The following is a 4,911-nucleotide window of genomic DNA, read 5'->3' on the forward strand; positions in this document are numbered from 1 at the left end:
GCGTTATCCTCTAAAACATTGATCGAAACTAGGTTTAATTTACTGTTTAAGTGTGGTACCACATTACTACGTGATCCAATCCTGAAAAAGCCCAGTATCTAGCCATGAAGTATGAGAAATATGCGAATTTATGAGCCTGATTTGGACAAATCCTAGACATAACCCAGATCTAACATGCGTTATCCTCTAAAATATTTATCAAGACCAGGTTTAATTGAATGTTTCAGTGTGGTACCACAATACTACGGGATCCAGACCAGACAAAGCCCAGAATCTGGCCACCGAGTATGAGAAATATGCGAAAGTGCGAGCCTGATCAGGGCAAATCCCAGACCTATCCCAGACCTAACTTGCGTTGTCCTCTAAAATATTGATCGAACCCTGGTTTAATGCACTGTTTCAGTGTGGTCCCACATTACTACCTGATCCAATCCAGAAAAAGCCCAGAATCTGGCCATGAACCATGAGGAATATGCGAAAGTACGAGCCTGATGAGAGCAAATCCCAGACCTAACCATGACTTAACATGCGTTATTCTCTAAAATATTGTTCGAAACCAGGTTTAATGGACTGTTTCAGTGTGGTACCACATTACTACGTGATCCAAAACAGAAAAAACCCAGGATCTGTTCAGCAAGTATGTGAAAAACGCGAAACTATGAGCCTGATGAGGGCAAATCCCAGACCTATCCCAGACCTAACTTGCGTTGTCCTCAAAAATATTGATCGAAACCAGGTTTAATCGACTGTTTAAGTGTGGTGCCACATTACTGCCTGATCCAAACCAGAAAAATACCCAGGATCTGTTCAACAAGTATGTGAAGAACGCGAAAATATGACCCTGATGAGGGCAAATCCCAGACCTATCCCAGACCTAACCTGCGTTATCCACTAAAATATTGATCGAAACCGGGTTTAATGGACTGTTTCAGTATGGTACCACATTACTACGTGATCCAAACCAGAAGAATACCCAGGATCTGTTCAACAAGTATGTGGAGAATGCGAAAGTATGTGTCTGATGAGGGCAAATCCCAGGCCTTACCAAGATCTAACATGCGTTATCCTCAAAAATATTGATCGAAACCAGGTTTAATGGACTGTTTCAGTGTGCTACCACATTACTACGTGATCCAAACCAGAAAGAACCCAGGATCTGTTCAACAAGTATGTGGAAAATGCGAAAGTATGACCCTGATGAGGGCAAATCCCAGACCTATCCCAGACCTAACTTGCGTTATCCTCTAAAATATTGATCGAAACTAGATTTAATTTACTGTTTCAGTGTGGTACCACATTACTTCCTGATCCAATCCAGAAAAAGCCCAGGATCTGTTCAACAAGTATGTGAAAAATGCGATAATATGACCCTGATGAGGGCAAATGCCAGACCTATCCCAGACCTAACTTGCGTTATCCTCTAAAACATTGATCGAAACTAGGTTTAATTTACTGTTTCAGTGTGGTACCACATTACTACGTGATCCAATCCTGAAAAAGCCCAGTATCTAGCCATGAAGTATGAGAAATATGCGAATTTATGAGCCTGATTTGGGCAAATCCTAGACATAACCCAGATCTAACATGCGTTATCCTCTAAAATATTGATCGAAACCAGGTTTAATTTACTGTTTCAGTGTGGTACCACATTACTACGTGATCCAATCCTGAAAAAGCCCAGTATCTGTTCAACAAGTATGTGAAGAACGCGGAAATATGACCCTGATGAGGGCAAATCCCGGGCCTAACCTAGACCTAACATTAGTTATCCTCAAATATATTGATCGAAACCAGGTTTAATCGACTGCTTCAGTGTGGTACCACATTACTACGGGATCCAAACCAGAAAAAGCCCAGAATCTGGCCACCGAGTATGAGAAATATGCGAAAGTGCGAGCCTGATCAGGGCAAATCCCAGACCTATCCCAGACCTAACTTGCGTTGTCCTCTAAAATATTGATCGAAACCAGGTTTAATTGACTGTTTCAGTGTGGTACCACATTACTACGTGATCCAATTCAGAAAAAAAACCAGGATCTGTACAATAAGTATGTGAAGAACGCGAAAATATGACCCTGATGAGGGCAAATGCCAGACCTATCCCAGACCTAACTTGCGTTATCCTCTAAAACATTGATCGAAACTAGGTTTAATTTACTGTTTCAGTGTGGTACCACATTACTACGTGATCCAATCCTGAAAAAGCCCAGTATCTAGCCATGAAGTATGAGAAATATGCGAATTTATGAGCCTGATTTGGGCAAATCCTAGACATAACCCAGATCTAACATGCGTTATCCTCTAAAATATTGATCGAAACCAGGTTTAATTTACTGTTTCAGTCGGGTACCACATTACTACGTGATCCAATCCTGAAAAAGCCCAGTATCTGTTCAACAAGTATGTGAAGAACGCGGAAATATGACCCTGATGAGGGCAAATCCCGGGCCTAACCTAGACCTAACATTAGCTATCCTCAAATATATTGATCGAAACCAGGTTTAATCGACTGCTTCAGTGTGGTACCACATTACTACGGGATCCAAACCAGAAAAAGCCCAGAATCTGGCCACCGAGTATGAGAAATATGCGAAAGTGCGAGCCTGATCAGGGCAAATCCCAGACCTATCCCAGACCTAACTTGCGTTGTCCTCTAAAATATTGATCGAAACCAGGTTTAATTGACTGTTTCAGTATGGTACCACATTACTACGTGATCCAATTCAGAAAAAAACCCAGGATCTGTACAATAAGTATGTGAAGAACGCGAAAATATGACCCTGATGAGGGCAAATCCCAGACCTATACCAGACCTAACTTGCGTTGTCCTCTAAAATATTGATGGAAACCAGGTTTAATTGACTGTTTCAGTGTGGTACCACATTACTACGTGATCCAATTCAGAAAAAAACCCAGGATCTGTACAACAAGTATGTGAAGAATGCGAAAGTATGTGCCTTACGAGGGCAAATCCCGGACCTATCCCAGACATAACTTGCGTTATCCTCTAAAATATTGATCGAAACCAGGTTTAATCGACTATTTCAGTGCGGTACCACATTACTACGTGATCCAAACCAGAAAAATACCCAGGATCTGTTCAACAAGTATGTGAAGAACGCGGAAATATGACCCTGATGAGGGCAAATCCCGGGCCTAACCTAGACATAACATGCGTTATCCTCTAAAAGACTGATCGAAACCAGGTTTAATGGACTGTTTCAGTGTGCTACCACATTACTGCCTGATCCAAACCAGAAAAATACCCAGGAACTGTCCAAGAAGTATGTGAAGAACGCGAAAATATGACCCTGATGAGGGCAAATCCCAGACCTATACCAGACCTAACTTGCGTTGTCCTCTAAAATATTGATGGAAACCAGGTTTAATTGACTGTTTCAGTGTGGTACCACATTACTACGTGATCCAATCCAGAGAAAGCCCTGGATCTAGCCATCAAGTATGAGAAATATGCGAAAGTATGAGCCTGATGAGGGCAAATCCTAGACCTAACCCAGACCTAACATGCGTTATCCTCTAAAATATTTATCAAGACCAGGTTTAATTGAATGTTTCAGTGTGGTATCACATTACTACGTGATCGAAACCTGAAAAAACCCAGGATCTGTTCAACAAGTATGTGAAAAACGCGAAACTATGAGCCTGATGAGGGCAAATCCCTGACCTATCCCAGACCCAACATGCGTTATCCTCTAAAACATTTATCAAGACCTGGTTTAATTGAATGTTTCAGTGTGGTACCACATCACTACGTGATCCAAACCAGAAAAATGCCCAGGATACGTTCAACAAGTATGTGAAGAACGCGAAAATATGACCCTGATGAGGGCAAATCCCAGACCTATCCCAGACCTAACTTGCGTTATCCACTAAAATATTGATCGAAACCGGGTTTAATGGACCGTTTCAGTGTGGTACCACATTACTACGTGATCGAAACCAGAAGAATACCCAGGATCTGTTCAACAAGTATGTGGAGAATGCGGAAGTATGTGTCTGATGAGGGCAAATCCCAGGCCTAACCAAGATCTAACATGCGTTATCCTCGAAAATATTGATCGAAACCAGGTTTAATGGACTGTTTCAGTGTGCTACCACATTACTACGTGATCCAAACCAGAAAGAATCCAGGATCTGTTCAACAAGTATGTGGAGAATGCGAAAGTATGTGTCTGATGAGGGCAAATCCCAGGCCTAACCTAGACAGAACATGCGTTATCCTCTAAAATATTGATCGAAACCAGGTTTAATGGACTGTTTCAGTGTGCTACCACATTACTACGTGATCCAAACCTGAAAAAACCCAGGATCCGTTCAACAAGTATGTGAAGAATGCGAAAGTATGTGTCTGATGAGGGAAAATCCCAGGCCTAACCTAGACCTAACTTGCGTTATCCTCTAAAATATTGTTCGAAACTAGGTTTAATTTACTGTTTCAGTGTGGTACCACATTACTACGTGATCCAATCCTGAAAAAGCCCAGTATCTAGCCATGAAGTATGAGAAATATGCGAATTTATGAGCCTGATTTGGGCAAATCCTAGACATAACCCAGATCTAACATGCGTTAACCTCTAAAATATTTATCAAGACCAGGTTTAATTGAATGTTTCAGTGTGGTATCACAATACTACGGGATCCAAACCAGAAAAAGCCCAGAATCTGGCCACCGAGTATGAGAAATATGCGAAAGTGCGAGCCTGATCAGGGCAAATCCCAGACCTATCCCAGACCTAACTTGCGTTGTCCTCTGAAATATTGATCGAAACCAGGTTTAATGGACTGTTTCAGTGTGGTACCACATTACTACCTGATCCAATCCAGAAAAAGCCCAGGATCTGTTCAACAAGTATGTGAAGAACGCGGAAATATGACCCTGATGAGGGCAAA

The sequence above is a fragment of the Colletes latitarsis genome, unplaced genomic scaffold, assembly GCF_051014445.1.
Source record: "Colletes latitarsis isolate SP2378_abdomen unplaced genomic scaffold, iyColLati1 scaffold0018, whole genome shotgun sequence".
Lineage (NCBI taxonomy): Eukaryota > Metazoa > Arthropoda > Insecta > Hymenoptera > Colletidae > Colletes > Colletes latitarsis.